The sequence below is a fragment of the Dipodomys merriami genome, unplaced genomic scaffold, assembly GCF_024711535.1.
Source record: "Dipodomys merriami isolate MVZ:Mamm:240054 unplaced genomic scaffold, mDipMer1.0.p SCAF_44, whole genome shotgun sequence".
Lineage (NCBI taxonomy): Eukaryota > Metazoa > Chordata > Mammalia > Rodentia > Heteromyidae > Dipodomys > Dipodomys merriami.
This window is the reverse complement of record NW_027206002.1, coordinates 234,152-253,752: the sequence shown is the minus strand read 5'-3', so window position 1 is coordinate 253,752 and position 19,601 is coordinate 234,152. Positions and strand designations below refer to the sequence as shown.

Here is a 19,601-nt window from a genome sequence, read left to right as displayed (position 1 = left end):
AACAATTTTATGAGTACAATATATCCATAAAAAAGGTTCTTCTGCCTGAAAACTCAGAATACTGCCTTATGCAATGAACAGTGAAAGGTAGTTATTATTAGGTTTAAGACAAGTATTTCCTGGGGCTGGGAAGGTAGCTCAGTGGTAGAGTGCTTTTGCCTTGCATGCATGAAGCCCTGGGTTCAATTCCTCAGCACCACATAAGCAGAAAAAAGCCGGAAGTGGTGCTGTAGCTCAAGTGGTCCAGCGCTAGCCTTGAGCTGAAGAGCTAAGGGACAGCGCCCAGGCCCAGAGTTCAGACCCATGACTGACCAAAAAAAAAAAAAAAAAAGACAAGTATTTCCTATGTTCCTATGTTTATGCTTTCCCCTCTCTATTTTTTAGGAGGTATACAAGTACTGGGGGCTATTTCTCACTCAAGTGGCACTCTACCACTTGAGCCACATCCCCATGTCCAGCTTTTTGCTGGTTAATTGTAGATAAGCATCTTGGGATTTTTCTTCCTGGACTGGCTTCAAGCTGAAATCCTCAGATCTCAGCCTCCTGAGCAGCTAGGATTATAGGCATGAGCAACCAAGTAGCCAACTCCTTCCCATTTCAAATGTCAAACATTAGTGTCATTCTATAGTACTATTATAGCTGGGCACTGATGACTCATTCTTGTAATACAAGGTCCAGGGGAGGCTGTGATCCAGAGGATCAACATTTGAGGCCAGCTTCCACATTAAACTTACTTTCTACCAGTAAATGTGTGGAAGACTGAGAGATCAGAAGGCTCATGAAGATCACAATTCCAGGCCAATGAAGGCAGGAGCATCCAAGAGTTTCCCATATCTCAAGAGAAAGCTAGACATGGTAGCACCTGACCTGTAATCCCAGATAGGATGGGAAACTTTAAAATAGGTGAATCACAATCCAGGTGCATAGCTCAAAAGGAATTGAGACTCTATACAAAAAATACCTAATGCATAGCCAGTCGCTGGTGGCTCATGCCTGTAATCCTAACTACTCAGGAGGCTGAGATCTAAGGATCAAGGTTTGAAGCCAACCTGGGTAAGAAAGTTTCTTAAGGGGCTGGGAAGGTGGCTCAGAGGTAGAGCCTTGCCTTGCCAGACACCCTACCCCTCCCCCCCAAAAAAGAAAGTAACTTTTTGTTTTGTTTTTGGGTCCGGTCATGGGGCCTAAACTCTGGGCCTGGGCACTCAGCTCTTCAGCTCAAGGCTAGTGCTCTACCACTTGAGCCACAGCGCCACTTCCGGCTTTTTTCTTTTTGCTTATGTGGTGCTGAGGAATCGAACCCAGGGCCTCATGCATGCAAGGCAAGCACTCTACCACTGAGCCACCTTCCCAGCCAAGAAAGTAACTTTTTTAAAAGAGTATCTCCGCTAAACTACCTCAAAGAGACAGACAGACAGACAGACAGACAGACAGACAGACAGACAGACAGACAGACAGACAGACAGACAGACAGACAGACAGACGTAGAGCTGTGGCTCAAAGTGGTAGAGAGCTAACCTTGAGCAAAAAAGCTCAGGGAGAGCCCCCAGACCCTGAATTCAAGCCTGACAACCAAAAGAAAAAAGCAAACCAACTCTGCAAAAAAGTGGAGTGGAAATATGTATGTATACATATATTCAAATTATAAAAAGTATTCCATAGTAAACATAAAAAATTAGCAACAAAGTCGTTTACTATCCAATATTATGCACTGTATATTAATTGTATGTGCTAATATAATTAGCTCTTCTAGGACTACCTTGTTTTAGGTGAAATTCAAATACTTTCAGCGACAGAAACATGCAGTCAGATGTTACAAAAAGCATAAATAACAAATATGAAGGCCCAAAATGATCAATCCACTCTGTGAATGCTGGGCTTCTGCACTAAAAACAGCAAAAACAAAGCCTATCTCTATGGGCACTAGAGCAAACTAGACTTAAGTCAGTTCAGGCAACCTGAGAAGGCCTAGGTGACTGCAGGACTACACCAGTGGTAGAGTGCTTGCTTAGCATGCATGAAGCCCTAGGTTCAACTCCTCAGTACCACATACACAGAAAAAGCCAGAAGTGGCAAGTGGTGCTGTGGCTCAAGTGGCAGAGTACTAGCCTTGAGCAAAAGAAGCTCAGGGACAATGCCCAGGCCCTGAGTTCAAGCCCCAGGACTGGCAAAACAAACAAAAAGGATTTACTTGGTTGCTCTACTGAGACGAGAAGAAAGCAGAAGAAGAACTAGAAAAGAGACTAATTCCAGTAGCCTTGGCAGCCACTCTGTCATCCCTCACTCAACCACTGGAGTCCAATGGTTCTTTACACATCGAAGAAGTACCCCTTAGTGCCTGCGGTATACCCCAGAACAAGTAGATATGCCAGGGCAGGAAGGACATCTGGATGCCCTGAATCCCTGGGCCAGCTCCAGGCTCCCTTGGAGAAACCTCACAAGTCATCCACAGGGCCCCCTCACTGGACTCCACACACCTAGGGCACAGGCCTCCCTTAAGACGCTCGGCCTGTGGTCCACACCCTTGTTCTGCACACTGATTTAAATATGAGCCAACCTTAAAGAGGGAAAAAAATTAGTACAATCAATAGATGACAGCTACTTAAAAGAGGTGGCAGGGAAGTGGCGCTGTGGCTCAAGAGGTAGAGCGCTCGCTTTGAGCTGAAGAGCGCAGGGACAGCGCCCAGGCCCAGAGTTCAAGCCCCACGACCGACCAAAAAAAAAAAAAAAAGAGGTGGCAGGATTTGAAGATAACAAACAGTTTACATTTTTGTTGATATTGTTTCTGGGTAGTACCAAAACCAAGGCTTTGCAAATGCTAGGAATATAACCTTACCCACCCTACATCTATTTTCTTTTTCCCTCCATGCTGGAGATCAAATCCACAGCCTTGCGCATGCTTGGCAAGCATTCCCATCTTAGCTATATCCCCAGAGCCCTCACACTTATTCTACTTAACAAAGCTTGTAACGTAAAGTGTGCTTTTTTGTAATATATTATTTGAATTCAAGGTGTGAGTATAGGAAATCAAGAATGCCTAGTCTACTGAGTGCCAGGCTCTCAGCAGAGCAGGCAGACCTGTAATCTCAGCTACTAGGAAAGTAGAGATAGGATGGATTCAAGGCCAGTCAGGGAGGAAAAAGTTACCTAGATCCTGTCCCAAAAACAAGCCAGATGTGGTGGTGGGTGTTCATCTGTAAGCCCAGTTATGTGGAAGGGATAGGTAGGTCTAAGCCTGGTCTAGCAAAAAGTCAAGACCCTACCTGAAAAAAATAACGAAAAGCAAAATGGGCTAGGGCAGATGGGAGGGTCTTAAGTGGTCCTGAGTTCAAACCCTAGCACCACCAAAAAGAAAGCTCAGTAGTTTTTCAGCCAGAAAAACTAAAGGTGGAGTTGTTTAGTAAGATGAGGAAGACTAGACTGGGAACGGGAACAATGACTGGGGAGAGAAGTAGGAAGAGCTCAGTTCTGACATGTTAATTATTCTGTAGCTAACTGAAAACACTGAGCAGGTAGATAGATCTACAAGTCTGGAGGTGAAGAAAAAGATCCACACTTACAATGTCAAGTTTTAAATACATGATAATTCTCACTAGATAGGATGAGATCACAAGAGACTAAATATAAATTTAGACTAAGTCTAAAATAGAGCCCTGGAACACTGTCTCCTTTATAGAAGCTAGGGCAACAAAAAGGAACCACAAAAGATAAGCAGGACTGCCCCAAAGGCACAGGGAAGAAAGGTTTCAAAGGCAATAATTATCAATCATCAATCAGGTCAGACGCTGCCACAGCCACTGACATTACCATGGAGAACTGACTACGGGAATGGAGCACCACCGAGGTCACCAGTAACCAAGCTCAGGAAGAGCAGCTAGCTGTGGTGGAATGAGAGGGGAGGAGGGCTCACAGTGATGGACCCAGAGGTAGAGTAACTGTTAACCAAAAATACCAGCTTTTTTTGGAGAACAAAAAAGATGTGCTTCAAAAAGGAAAAACCTTACCAAAGAAAGATGTGTTGCTGGGGAGGTTTTTTTAAAAACAGATGGGAGCTATTTCAGCATTACCTACATGTGTGCTGATAGAATCCAGTAGGAGTGGGAAGATGTTTCTTCAGCTCACTGGTTGCAAGCAGGCAGAACAAGCTAAATACTGAAGCAAGGCAATGTCCTTGATGGGAGAAGGGGACAGTACCCAGGGAAGACAGAAATGACAGTGACACAACAACAGAAAATGCAGGGAATACAGAAAGATACAAGGGACATGTAAAAGTTCTCTCCTGCTTTTCATTTTTAACATGCAGGAAGTAAGGTTGTTGGTTGAAAATGCAGATGAGAAAGGAAGTGCTAAAGATGCAAGAGGGAAGGTGACTCAACCAGAAAAGGTCCTAGGACCGTGGGACTGCATGAAAATAGAGGGAGACCTGGCAACTTTCCAGGTGGAAGCTAGAACGGTTGGTAGGGTAGGTTGGCCAGTGAGTCCTGGCCAACAGGGAGAAGAGTTGCAGGGGAACTGAGGGATGTGACTAGTGGACTGCTATTTCAAAGCAGGACACATAGGAGGCCACTTGTTGCCTAGGCAGACCTTAAACCATGATCGTCCCAATCTCTGACTCCTGTGTAGCTGGGACTGCAGGCATGAACCACCATACCCAGATCTAATTTTATAATATACAACCAAAGTATGCAAACTCCATCATGAAAATTTCATTTAAAATGTCAGCATGAGTCTCTTAAGTAGACAAACAACAAAATAGAACTAGTATAGCTCATCATTTAATTACTGTCAAAAGCACCTGGACTTAATATGATGAACTCATGTAATACTTTCTAGGAAAAAGGAATTTGTTTTACTATAATCCATCTTGATTAAAATACACTTACACTGGGCATCGGTGTTTCATGCCTGTAATCCTAGCTACTCAAGAGGCTGAGATCTGAGGATCATGGTTCAAAGCCAGCAGGGTAAAGACTACTCAATAGCAAATCTTTGGGCATTTTAGCTGAATTAACTCCCTTTGAAAGTGGGTTCTGGGCTGGGAAGGTAGCCTAGTGGTAGAGTGCTTGCCTAGCATGCATGAAGCCCTGGGTTCGATTCCTCAGTACCACATACACAGAAAACGCTGGAAGTGGTGTTGTGGCTCAAGTGGTAGAGTGCTAGCCTTGAGCAAAAGCAGCTCAGGGACAGTGCCCAGGCCCTGAGTTCAAGCCCCACGACTGGCAAAAAAAATAAATAAAAAAAAGAAAGTGGGTTCTGATAAAACTGTTGTTAGTACTAACAAACAGAAAGAGTAAAATTAAGAGTATATTTAAGTTTTGAACTGAGACAACAGGATGCATAAAATTAATGATAAAACTAAATTCCAAGTATTCTCAGGAGTGAAAAATCAAGGGGGAAAAAGTCGTCATCTAATTAGTAAGTACTTAGGTACATCTCACTCAGTTGCTCTAAGAATGCACTGAGGACCTGTAATGTCTCACCCTGAGACAGACTTAAAAAAACACAGCTTTCCATAAAATGTTAAAATATTCCTCTCATAAAAATACTGCCAACAGGGGGGCTGGGAAGGTGGCTCAGAGGTAGAGTACTTGCCTAGTATGCACGAAGCCCTGATTCCTCAGTACCAAATACACAGAAAAAGCCAGAAGTGACACTGCGTCTCAAGTGGCAGAGTGCTAGCCTTGAGCGAAAGAAGGTCGGAGACAGTGCCCAGGCCCTGGCAAAAAAAAAAGACCACTGCCCATAGGTCGGCACAAATAGGTCACAGCTGTTATTCTAGTTACTTAGGAGGTCAACCCAGGCAGAAAAGTTCCAGCAACCCTTTCTCAACCAACAGCTGGCCCTAGAGGCACTTGATTACCATCCTGGTTTCATGAGAAGAGTGCAGTTCTGAACCAGCATAGGTAGAAAAGTTGGCATGACAGTATCTCAAAAGAAAGCTGGGTGTGGTGGTGTGCACCTGTCATCCCATGTAAGACAGGAAGCCTGAAAAGGCCAGAAGAGAGACCATTTCAAAAATAACCAGTGCAAAAAGGGCTAGAGTGGCCCAGTGGTAAATCACCTGCGTAACAAGTGTGAGGCCCTGAATTCAAACCCCAGCACCAGCGGAGAAAAAGATCAAAAGCAATATGCTTTCACAAGTGTACAAAAACTTATAAAACCTTAACAATATACCCTACATTCATTTTAAAACAGGTAAGAAATCAAACACTTGTACAATTTTCTAAAAGACAACTGAGACTAAAAAAACCCAACAGCAACCTATCCTAGAGAATGTTAGGTTATAAAGCACTTGAGAAAGTGTTTTATACTGCTAAGTCTTTCGATCTATACCAGTTAATCACAAGTATCAGTATCATTCTTTTGTTCTTTTTTATTTAGTTAGTTTTGTTTTTAAACCAGTACAGAGCTTGAACTCCAGTACAGGGCTTGAACTCAGGGCCCTGGGCCCTCGGCTTTTTTTTTTTTTTTTGGTTGGTCATAGGGACTGAACTCAAGACTTGGACCCTAACCCAGAGCTCTTTCACTCAAAGCTAACACTACCACTTTGACCCATAGCTCAACTTCCGGTTTTCTGGTGGTTAACTGAAGAGTCTCACGCCTGTCCTGCTCCTGTTGGCTTTGAACCTCGATGCTAAGATCTCAGCCTCCTCACTAACTAGGACTGGAGGCATGAGCCACAGCTTTGCTTCACTTCTTAACTTACTGCTCTACTCTACTACTCAAGCCACACCTCTAGTCCAGCTTTTTTTTTTTTTTTTGTCGGTCGTGGGGCTTGAACTCTGGGCCTGGGTGCTGTCCCTCAACTCTTCAGCTTAAGGCGAGCGCTCTACCACTTGAGCTACAGCGCCACTTCCGGTTTTCTGGTGGTTTATTGGAGATAGGAGTCTCACGGTCTCTCCTGCCCGGGCTGGCTTTGAACCGCGATCCTCAGATCTCAGCCTCCTGAGTAGCTAGGATTACAGGCGTGAGCCACCAGCGCCCGGCTTCTAGTCCAGCTTTTATCTGATTATTTGGAGATAAAAGTCTCACAGACTTTCTGCCTGGGCTAGCTCTGAACCACAAACCTCAGATCTCACTTAGTAGCTAGGATTACAAGCCACAGGTGCCTGGCATCTCAATCATTCTAAATTGTTTTATCATTTACATGTGAGAAAAGAAAGGCTAAAATCATTCTTTATTACAAAAAAAAAAAAAACACCTCCACAACAAAAACACAAACACTGAAAAAAGAAACATTTCAAATATTTCAACCGTTTAGAAAATAGGATCATCCATGACTTTATTTAGTCTCAAACATTATTAACCACTTCTAGGTAGAAATAATACTTTGAAAATCATGTTTACGTTTTGAGGGTGGGTCCTGGGACTTGAACTCAGAGCCTGGGCACTGGTCTTGAGCTTTTTCATTTTTTTTTCTTTCTTTTTGTCGGTAGTGAGGCCTTAACTCTGGGCCTGGACACTGTCCCTCAGCTCTTCAGCTCAAGGCTAGTGTTCTAGCTCTTGAGCCACAGTGTCACTTCCGGCTTTTTCTGCTTATGTGGTGCTGAAGAATGAATCCAGGGCCTCATGCATGCAAGGTAAGCACTCTACCAATGAGCCACTTTTCCAACCCTATTTTTTTTTATTTATATATTTTTTTGCCAGTCATGGGGCCTGAACTCTGGGCCTGGGTGCTGTCCCTCGGCTCTTCAGCTCAAGGATAGCACTCTAAACTTGAGCGACAGCACCACTTCCGACTTTTTTCGCTTATGTGGTGCTGAGAAATCCAACCTAGAGCCTCATGCATGCAAGGCAAGCACTCCACCACTGAGCCACCTTCCCAGCCCGTTCTTGAGCGTTTGTGCTCAACAGCTCCACTTCCAGTTTTTTGGGGGTGAACCTGCCCCACGTGGCTTTGAACCAAGATCCTCAGATCTCTGCCTCCTAAGTAGCTAGGTTTACAGGCATGAGCCACCAGCATCTGGCTCAAAGTATTTCTACAGATGAAAAAAAGTCATGAATTCTGATTTCTTCCAAGTATTTTTTTTGTCAGTTTTGGGGGGCCTGAACTCGGCCTGGGCGCTGTCCCTCAGCTCTTCAGCTCAAGGCTTCAGCTCTACCACCTGAGCCACAGCACCACTTCCTGCTTTTTCTGCTTATGTGGTGCTGAGGAATCCCAGGGCCTCATGCAAGCAAGGCAAGCGCTCTACCACTGAGCCACCTTCCAGCCCCAAGTTTTGTTATTTTTGCCATGTCTCAATGCTGTTGTTGACTGTCCAAGAATTCTAAAGTGCTTATCCCTCCCCCCCAAAAAAAATCTGTACAAGCTATACATTTTTTTTTCTTCTGTCAGTTTGTGGGACTTGAACTCAGGGCCTGGGCATTGCCTCTGAACCATTTTGTGCACAAGGCTAGTACTCTTATCACTTGAACCAAAGTGCCACTTCCATTTGCCAGTGGCTAATTAGAGATATATCTCACAGGGCCTTTTCTACCCAGGCTGGTTTTGAACAGAGATCCTCAGACCTCTGCCTCCTGAGTAGCTAGGATGCTAAACATTTTTATTTAGCATCATCACAGACTGCTTACATTGTTCTTTGTCATTTCCACTGTCACTTACAAGGTTCTCAACAACACTGAACTGTACATAATTTGTCTGGTAATTCATGCTACAAAAATGTAACAGGGGATCTGGGAAGGCGGCTCAGTGGTAGAGTGCTTGCCTTGCATACATGAGGCCCTGGGTTCAATTCCTCAGCAACACATAAGCAGAAAAAGCTGGAAGTGGTGCTGTGGCTCAAGTGGTAGAGCACTAGCCTTGAGCTGAAGAGCTGAGGGACAGTGCCCAGGCCCAGAGTTCAAGACCCATGATGACCGACCAAAAAAGAAAAAAGTAACAGGGGAACTGGGAAGGTGGCTCAGTAGTAGAATGCTTGCCTCGCACGCATGAGACCCTGGATTCGATTCCTTAGTACCATATAAACAGAAAAGGCCAGAAGTGGTGCTGTGGCTCAAACAACAGAGCACTAGCCTTGAGCTGAAGAGCTCAGGGACAGCACCCAGGCCGAGTAACAGGCTGGACAGTAGTGTGGCTCACACCTGTAATCCTAACTACTCAAGAGGCTGAGATATGAGGGTAGCAGTTCAAAGCCCCAGAGGACTCTTAATCCATTTAACCACTCAAAAACTGGAAGTGGCACTGTGGCTCAGGTAAAGCATTAGCTTTGAGAAAAAGAGCTCAAGGACATCACCCACGCCAACTTCAAGCTCCACAACTGAAGAAAAATGTATCACAACTCTATATAAATCAAATGTGAGGAATTACTTATTATTCCTAGGAATAACCAAGATAAGTGCATGTCAGAAAGTCTCAATTCAGAATTTGAACATACACATACTTTCCACATTATTCCTAAAATCATAAAAAGCTAATAGCAACCCTAAAATTCAAAGAATTTAAATGTCCACATTGTTTTCAACAATGAATAAAGTATTATAAGCACTGGTTAGTCAAAAAAGGTCTCACTAAATTCAATAGATAACTGAAAAAAAACAGAAATCTACATTATTTTGTAATGATTAAGACTACACTGACTTCGGAGAACATTAATTTGGATTTCTGAAACAGTTATTTCTCACTCTGCAAAATGGGTCATTAGGCAAGTTCATGGTTGTAGAACACTAGCATGTACTTACAACAACCTAGATGGTGTAGCATCCTGCACACCTGGACCATATGGTGTATGCCTCTGTGAGTGCAGAGCATGAGTTCAATGCCCCTCCACACACACACACACACACACACACACACACACACACACACACACACACACACACACACACACACACACACACACACAAAACAACGAAAATAGTATACAATGCATCTTTATATTCAGAATAAATTCAATAAGCAGTTTTTGTTTTTTTTTTTTTTTGGGTCCGGTCGTGGGGCCTGAACTCTGGGCCTGGGCACTGTCCCTCAGCTCTTCAGCTCAAGGCTAGTGCTCTACCACTTGAGCCACAGCGCCACTTCCGGCTTTTTTCTTTTTGCTTATGTGGTGCTGAGGAATCGAACCCAGGGCCTTGAGCATGCAAGGCAAGCGCTCTACCACTGAGCCACCTTCCCAGCCCTCAATAAGCAGTTTTATCAGTTGCAATACCCGGGGGAAATTCCGAATACAGTGTCACAAACTGCTAATAATCCTCTCCTTTTCAGCAGTATCAAGTTCCTTTGTAGAAACTACAGGAAAAGACCAAAGTAAAAGTAAAACTCCCCCTCTACCCCGCAAAAAAGAACCAACCCTTAGGTTGGAGGTGTGGCTCAGTTGGTAGAGCACTAACCAATTAGCAACAGTGTCAGATTTCGAGTTCCAGTCTCTGACAAAAAAAAGGTAAGTCCTAAAAATGTTTACACACACACACACACACACACACACACACACACACACACACACACAACTGGGGGAAGGTGAGATGCTAAGTAAGCACTGAGTGTGTCTACCACTGAGACATTCTTGGGCAAGCAGAGGGCGGCATTTCTTGAAAGAAATCCAGTCTATCCTTAGAGATTTTAAGAACAGAAAATAGCCGGGCGCCGGTGGCTCACGCCCATAACCCTAGCTACTCAGGAGGCTGAGATCTGAGGATCCCAATTCAAAGCCAGCCCGGGCAGGAGAGACCATGAGACTCCTATCTCCAATAAACCACCAAAAAACCAGAAGTGGCGCTGTGGCTCAAGTGGTAGAGCGCTCGCCTTGAGCTGAAGAGCTGAGGGACAGCGCCCAGGCCCAGAGTTCAAGCCCCACGACCAACCAAAAAAATGGAAAGAAAGAAAAATGGAAAGAAAGAAAAAGAAAACTGTTGCTGCAAAAAGTTACAAAAACACACCCCTGAAAGTGCATCATCTTTCAGTAAATACATTGTACCAAAATTTAATATTGGGAGAAGAAAACTCCTTCCTCTCTTCAATGTCCAAACGTAAGCTTTTATTCAGATGACAGTAAGAAGGTGCAACCCGATCATCATAGCGCTAAAAAGTTACTGTTTAAACGACAGACTCAGGAACTGACCCTCGCGGAAGTTCCCGTCCGTCTTCGCCAACTTAAGTAAGCACCAGGAAAGTCTACCTCCATAAAAAAAAGAACCTCAAGCTTAAGAAGGGTAATTGTGGGGTCTGCCTGGCTCCATAAACGCAGCATCCACTACAGGTCTCAGCACATCATAGATGTTTAATGAATATCTGCAGGGTAAATGGTGACATTCAACTAACTACGGAGTGCCGAGGTTCGGAGCTCTCCCTGGCTCGGGGACATGCCACCGCCACGCGCACACACACAGGGAAACTTCGTTATTCGCCGGGCGCCGGTGGCTCACGCCTGTAATCCTCGCTGCTTAGGAGGCTGAGCTCTGGGGATCGCGGTTCAAAGCCAGCCTGAGCAGGAAAAGTCCGTGAGACTCTGAGACTCCTATCTCCAATGAGCCACCAGAGAACCGGAAGTGGCGCTGAGGCTCAAGTGGTAGAGCGCTGGCCTTGAGCTGAAGAGCGCAGGGACGGTGCCCAGACCAGAGTTCAAGCCCCACGACTAAAAAAACCAACAACAACAAAAGAAAAAAACTAGGCTTCACAACACAACCCATTTTTTCCTCCCACCATTACCAATGAAAATTATTTAACGAGTAAGATAAAATAAAAGTGGGCCGGATGGCCGGTGGCTCACACCTGTCACCCTGGCTTCTCAGGAAGCTGCCATCTGAGGACCGCGGTTCAAAGCCAGCCCGGGCAGGAAAAGTCCGCAGGACTCTCAGCTCCCGGAAGCGGCGCTGTGGCTCCCAGGGGGGGTCGAGCACAAAGACTCGGGGACGGCGCCGGGGCCTCGAGTTCAAGCCCCAGGGCCGGCAGAGAGGAGAGATCAGATCCCATGCACGGCAACTTTTCCTCACGGCCAACTTCCGATTTCCAACACCACCACCGGTGTGTGATCCCGGCCGCCACCGACGGCTCCCGGACGTGTACGGTGGCAGGAAAACCCCGGACCAGCAACAAGCCCTCATCCATCCACACGCCACCCCACCCCCGAACCTAAATCGTACCAGATCGGGGGTAAGAATGCTCCCAAGAGCCCCTCCTCGTCCAATCCCCCCCTTGCGTGGAGCACCTATGTCCCCGGGTGCCCGGCCCTTTAGCACCCCAACCCTTGCCATCTTCCGCTCCACGCATCGCCTCCCAATTCCTCTTCCGAAAGGAAAGAAAGAAAAGCCAATCAGTGGGAATGAGCCGCAGCTGAGGCACCGCCGGGGCGAGCCGAGTCCGCGGGGGAGGGGGGGGGATCGGCGGGAGGACCCCCCCCCCCGCCGGCGAGCCGCCGCCCACCGCACCCCGGGCCGCGCCGCCGGGCTCAACAACCTGTACGAGTAGCTCGTCCCGGCTCCTCCGAGGCGGCGGCGGCCGGGGCTTCCCCGGCCCGGGACGGGTCCCGCCGGGCGCCTCTCGGGTGAGCGTCGGGGCGCCGGGGGGCCCTGGTGTCCCCCCCCCCGACTTCGAACCCCGTACCTGCGGGGCCCCGGGCCCGCCCAGCCCCCCTCCGGGCGAGGTGCGGTGCGGGGGGGGGGCCCGCCCGGCCGTTCCGTGGCCGGTGGACGGCGCCCGCTCCCCGCCGGCGCCCGCCCGCCCCGACCGAGCACCTGAACCTTTTCCTCAGAGGAAACGGACGGAAAAAAAAAAACACAAACCCCGACCGGGTTCCCGAGCCGGAGGACCTCGCCCAGACCCGAACATGGAGCCGCGGGGCTCAACCCACCGCCCCGCGGCGCGCGGCGGCCAGGGCCCGGCCGCGCTCGACGAGCCCTCCCACCCCTCCGGGCGGCGGTTGGGGGAGCCTTCGGGTGCGGGGTTCCCCCCCGCCCCGGCCGGGTGGGCCTCGCGGCCGCTGCACTCACCGCCGTCGCCTTTGTCTCGGCCGGCCGCTCCCGCGGTACCGCTCTCTCCGGCGCCGGTTCCGCGGCTTCTGCCGTCCCCACGCCCGCAGCTGCGCTCCCCGCGCGCTCGCCGCTTCCTGGCCCCGCCCTCTCGCCGAGGCTCGCGCGAGGGAGGGCGGGGCCGCGGGCGACGCGCGCCCCAGAACGCCAGGGGGGAGGGGCGAGCCCAGCCCTCCCTCCCCACCCACCCCCCCCTCGGCGCAGCTGGAGCTCCAGCACAGGGCCGCCGCTCAGCCGCGTCACCGCCTCCAGGTTGGGCGGAGCTAAAGGCGGCGCGCGCCTCCGAGCCGGGGGGAGGGGCGGTGCCGCGCGCAGCTGTACCGCCGGCACGTGACCCCGCCCCCACTAAGCCCGCCCCCACCCTGGCCTCCAGGCCGAGTGGGCGGCGCCGGAGGTGGGGGGAGAGGGCGGGGCCAGGAGGGCGGGGCCGCAGGCAGCGGCGCACCCCGGCCCCGCCCCCTCCGTCCAGCCCCGCCCCCGCCCCGGTGGGCTGCGGGGACCCCCCCCCCCCCCCCCCCCCGGCGTCTCGGGCGGTGGAGCCAGCCTGGGAGGCGGGCGGCGAGCGGACGGTGTGGGGGCTGGGACGCGCGCCGGCCGTGGCGATGGGGGCTGCGCGCGCGCGGGAGCCCCTTCGCCCCGGGTCGGGACTCCCCGGGTGGCGCGAGGGGCGGGCCTCGGGGACCGAGGCCGGGCGGGGCGGCGGCGCTGCGGAGTGGGAGAGGCCCTGGGATCCTCGATCGCGGGGATGAGCCCCGTGGCTTCCCGCCGGGGACGTTCACCTGGCGTCTGGAACGTTGTGGGGGGGATCTGTGACGCCTTCGCGGACGTTCCGGGAGCGGAGAACCGGGAGAGGCTGTTTGCCCCGAGATCCGGGCCGAGCTCTAGCACCCCGTACCCCCCACCGGACACCCACGTCACGGCCCGGGGAGGAAGGGGAGGCACCACGCGCTGACTGTAAAATCTCAAGCCTCTCCGAATTCAGTAATAATAATAATAATGCGCCTCTAAGCTGTCATCCTAAGGACTCGGGAGGCTGAGATCTGAGGATCACGGTTCGAAGCCAGCCTGGGCAGAAAAGTTCCCTTGAGACTCTTTATCTTCCAAGAAACCACTCGAGAACCGCAAGCGGAGCTGTGGCTCAAAGTGGTAGAGCGCTAGCCTAGAAGGAAAATTGCTCAGGGACAGCGCCCAGGCCCTGAGTTCCAGCCCCAAGACCCACAAGAAGGAAAAGACAGTACCCCTCACTCATCGAGATTGACAGGCATCTTTCTAGTTGCCAAAACCAGTACTTCTTGGCCCCTCTCTTCTTCTTTTCACCTCCTTCCATAGAGAAAGCTCATTGGGTGTGCCTGCAACATTAATCAGAATCAATACTTCCTGCCCATGTTTCTCCTCTGCTTGGATTATGCTTCAGTGGTCTACTAAATGGTCGTCCTTCACCTCAGACTTTATTATCAAAACAACAGGCAGAAGATGCCCTTACAAAGCAAGGCAGCCACCAGTGGCTACCAACTCCATTTCCGTGTGAAAGCTATGATCTTTATGAAGACCTACCTACAGCCTTTGGTTTTCGTTTTTCTCCTTTTGGGTCTCAGACTTCATCCCCAAACTCTCATTTTTGCTTGAATATTCCAGACAGACAGACAGACAAGTGCTCAGGGCTAGAATATTGTTCCTGTAATGTCCATTTGTCTTCACCTCTTTACCAATCCTTGCTGAAAAGTCACCTAAACAATAACACTTAGTCTTAACTCCTCTATTTTAAATTGCTACAGTTCCACTCCAATCCTCAATATTTCCTACCCTGTTCTGTTCCTCCCCCCAAGGCCTTCCTCCTATTGCAACAATCTTTTTATTTTTTTATTTATTTTTTGGTCGGTCCTGCGGTTTGAACTCTGGGTCTGGGTGCTGTCCCTCAGTTCTTCAGCTTTAAGGCTAGTAGTGCGCTACCACTTGAGCCACAGCACCACTTCCGGTTTTCTGGTGGTTAATTGGAGATGAGTCTCACAGACTTTTCCTGCCCCAGCTGGCTTTGAACTGTAATCCTCAGATCTCAGCCTCCTGAGTGGCTAGGATTACAGGCGTGAGCCACCCACACCTAGCCTATTGCAATAATCTTATGTAATGCATACATTTATCTTTGAGTGTCTGCCCCAGTACAAGATGGGATTTTTGTTTTGTGTTTGTGGTACTAAGGATTGAACCTAGGGCCCAGCGCGTGTTAAGCAAGCCTTCTACCATTGAGCCATATCCCCATACCTTCAGAGCTGGGATTTTTTTTCAATGTTCCATTCAACTGATAACTAAGTGCCTGGGAAGGGGGAAAAAGGAGGAAAAAAAGTTAATTCCCTGGAATAAAAACATAAAACCACAACAACAAAAAATGGCCATTTTAATCTTTTTAATTCCTCTGAGTTCAAATTCCCATCGGTTACCCAGAAGATCTTAAACTACATCATAAGCGTTTTGATTTTTCTGGTTACAGGGAATCTAACAATAACCATTTATGTAACTAAATGTCAGGTTGTTTGGGGTCACTGATATCCTGGTGTCCTATTTCACTGACCAGAAATAACGTGATCGGGTAGATGTTTATTGATGTGAGACTTAAAAGCATACTGTTTCTAAATTTTTCCTAAGGGAAAAAAATAAGAAAATAAATAGAAAATAAATTCCTGAGCTTGATACCTATGTTTGTTGTCTTCCTCCTTTTAAACTGCAAATGTAGTCACCTTGTGTGAATGCTTTAATATTTCCTACCATTTATAAAGAGTAAAACTCAGTATGTAAACATTTACTGATTTTTCATATTTTGTTTATAAAAATGTGATTGAATGACCCAATCTCATTAATTCAAAAGTCAGGTACACAGTTGTATTTAGATGACATTGTATGAGAGTATGTGTGAGTAGTTATTTGCTCAGTATGATAGTAGGTGTACGATCTCTTTGCATAATTTATCCTCATGACTTAAAACCATTTAAATCCTGGTGCTGGTGGCTCACACCTGTAATCCCAGGTGTTCAGGAGGTTGACACCTGAGAATTGGCAGTTTGAAGCCGGTCTGGGGAAGAAAAGTCTTTGAGACTACAATTGATCACCAAAAAAGCCAGAAGTAGAGTTGTGGTTCAAATGGTAGAGTGCTTTTCACCTTGAGTGAAAAGGCTAAGAAACAATACCTAGGCCCTAATAATAATCATAATAATCATAATACAAAGCTACTGATGATACAATTTTAAATAGAATTAAACTTTACAAAATTACTGATAAGGGATTCTCATCAATGCCAAAAGATAGTTCATTGGTATAGTAATACCAAAAAAAATTTTTTCAAGAGTCAGTTAAATCATGAGTCTGCACTGTCCTTAAATCTGTTTCAAAAAAAAGAAAAAAGAAAAAGGGTGGAAAACAGACTTCATTATTTCTTCAGGTAAAATACATTGAAAATACTGAGAAGTAAATGCAACTTTCATAGTCCAAAAGAAATTGTTTCACACATTTACTGATCCTTAAGAAGTAGACATTTTAAAACTAAGCACAACAGGAAACAGCTTGTTGGCGTATTTGTTAAGCTTTTCTTAAAAGCTCTTAAATAATTTCTTTTTCCTAAAAGTGTGTCATTAGTATTTTTTTACTGATTTCCAAAAGTCAATACCAGCTCTAGCATCCAGACTCACTCTGGAATTCAAATTCATGCTTTGCTACTTAGTTTGCTAGATAACTAAGCAAGCCTACCTTTTCTCTTCATTTAGTAGATCTAATGGTACCTACATTGAAAGGTGTACAAAATCATTGAGAGAACTCAAGTTCTTAGCCCTGGAGTTGGCACAGACTAAATGCTTATAAGAAAATACTAGTTATTATCTTTATGCAAGTCTGTAATTAAGCTCATTGCCCTACATTGCCATAATTCTGAGAAAATGGCTCATAAAAGGCCCCAAATAGGATGGTTTGAGTTCTATATCAAGATAGCCTAATAGTCCATTAAATAGATCTCTATAATTTTTTAATTTTTTAATTATTTTTTACCAGTCCTGGGGCTTGAACTCAGGGCCTGGGCACTGTCTCTGAGCTTCTTTTTTGTTCAAGGCTAGCACTCTACCACTTGAGCCACAGGGCCACTTCCCACATTTTCTGTGTATGTGGTACTGAGGAATCAAACCCAGGGCTTCATGCATGCTCGGTAAGCACTCTACCACTAAACCACATTTCCAGCCTTCCACTAAATGTTTGTAAGGAGGCACTAACATCTCTTCTATTGCCATAATATGGTAGGCACCGCTTCAGGTAAGAGGAATAAGGCCTAGACTTAGAAAATCATTATACTTGAATGACAAGAGATTCACATTTTGCACATAACTACTTTCAGCATAGTATGAATAGACTTCCTGGTTAGTCAGGGAATCTCTGGTCCTGGCTAACTAGTTATTTGTGCGCCCTTCAATTGTGTCCAGGTTTCAATGATAAATGATGACTAGAAACATGCAAATTGCTTGGGTTACAGAATGTATCAACACCAGACTCCTGTGGCTCACACCTGCAATCCTAACTACTCAGAAAGCTAAAAAGCGGGGAGGGAGAGGGGAAGGGAATCCAGGTTTGAAGTCAGCCGAGGTACACAAATCCATGACACTCATCTCCAATTAACCAGCAAAAAAAAAAAAAAAAGCCAGAAATGGAGGTATAGCTCAACAATAGAGTGCCAACCTCCAGGGAAAAACAAAAACAGTCAAGTAAGAGTTTGAGATCCTGGAACACAAATAAAAAAATAATTTACTCAAGAGCCTGTGATCTAAGGATTGCAGTTTGAAGCCAGCCATGGTAGAAAAGTCCCCAAGAGACTCTTAGCTCCAAATAACCACTCAAAAGTTGCAAGTGGGGCTATAGCTCAAAGTAATAAGAGTGCTAGCCTTGAGCAAAAGAGCTCAGAGACAGTGCCCAGGCCCTGAGATCAAGCCACACAACCAACAAACAAAACATTATCAGTTCTTGGCCAGGCTCCTGTGGCTCACGCCTGTAATCCTAGCTACCCATGAAGCTGAGATCTGAGGATCACAGTTCAAAGCCAGCCCAGGAAGGAAAGTCTGTGAGACTCATATCCAATAAACCATCCTGAGTAGTGCTGTGGCTCAAGTGGTAGAGCGCTTGCCTGGAGCTAAAGAGCTGAGGGACAGCGCCCAGGCCCAGAGTTCAAGCCCCATGACCGATAATATATATCAGTTTTGTGTACAGCCATACAACTCAAATTAACTTCCTTTTTTCCCCTTTTCTTTGAATTACAAGTTAGGCAAGGGCTCTATCTTTAAGCTGTACTATAACCCCAGTCCTTTAATGGCTTTTTGAAAAGAAGATCGGGGGCTAGAAATGTGGCTTAGCGGTAGAGTGCTTGCCTAGCATGCACAAAGCTCTGGGTTTGATTCCTCAGTACAACATAAACAGAAAAAGCTGAAAGTGGTGCTGTGGTTCCAGTGGTAGAGTGCTAGCCTTGAGTAGCAGAAGAAGCTTAGGGACAGTGCCCAGGCCCTGAGTTCAAGCCCCAGGACTGGTTAAATTTAAAAAAAAAAAAAAAAAAAGGAAGAAAAGAAAAGAACATTGGAATTGACCAAGTAAACCTATAGAACGAGGAAAACTCAGGTTAAGATTTTGTTATCACCACTTTGAGTCATAACCCCAAAAGGCTTTGTGTTGTGTCTGTGTCTGTGTGTATGTGTGTGTGTGTGCACGCGCACGTGTGCGCGCGCGCGCGTGCGTGCTCATGCATGCGTGCACTGATGCTGGTACTTGAACTCAGAGCCTGGGAGCTATCCCTGAGCTTTATTTTGCTCAAGGCTAACCTCTGCTACTTGAGACATAGCTCTACTTCTGGCTTTTTGGAGGTAGTTGATTGGAGATGAGAATTTCATGGACTTTTCTGCCCAGGCTGGCTTCAAATCTCAATCCTCAGATCTCAGCCTCCTGAGTAGCTAGAATTACAGGCGTGAGCTACTGGTGCCCAGCTCTAAAGGTTTTCTTTACTTGTGCTTTGGACATTAATAACAAACTTTGTAAATCCCATAGATTAATGTCAGATTAATTCATTTAGGGGATTTGGTGTTTGTTCCTAAAATATAGTAGGGGCAGTCCAGGAAATATAAAACATATATTGTCTTATTTATTCTTATTATACAACATACGTCTCTTCTTATTTGTGTTGGTGTGTGTGTGTGTGTGTGTGTGTGTGTGTGTACCAGTACTGGTGTTTGAACTCAGGACCTCTCTCTTACTCAGCTTTTTTTTTGCTCAAGGCTGGCCCTGTACAATCAGTTCCTGCTAGTAATTACAGATAAGAGTCTCTGGAACTTTTCTGCCCAGGCTGGCTTCGAGCCAGGATCTTCAGATCTTAGGATCCTGAGTAGCTAGGATTACAGGAGTAAGCCACTGGCGCCTGGATAACATACCCCTTGAGTGCCTGTTATGTATACTGAATCATCTTTGCTGCTGTTGAAGATACGAAAAATTATAAGGCACAGTCCAATAACATAAATCCTACTGGCAATCATCAGATATCTTAGCTACTTAACCAAAATGCTAATGAGATATATGACTTGTGAATTGTGATTTGAGAAGCATGAGAAAAACCAGGAAACATGGAACTTACTGACAAA

The 19,601-nt window shown here is 46.9% G+C and overlaps 1 protein-coding gene across 4 annotated transcripts in view; it reads right to left on the bottom strand.

Moving 5' to 3' along the window:
• Positions 1 to 13,807, bottom strand: part of Cdc42se2 (CDC42 small effector 2) — a 63,961-nt gene extending 50,154 nt beyond the window's left edge. The window contains exon 1 of one of the 4 annotated variants that reach the window (XM_069993673.1): positions 13,737 to 13,807. The gene's annotated coding sequence lies outside the window, so the exon portion shown is untranslated. Of the gene's footprint in view, positions 1 to 12,711; positions 12,804 to 12,918; positions 13,055 to 13,736 lie in introns of those variants that run through there. The other 3 variants (XM_069993671.1, XM_069993670.1, XM_069993672.1) reach the window with 3 other exon arrangements.
• Positions 13,808 to 19,601: the final 5,794 nt, after the last annotated feature.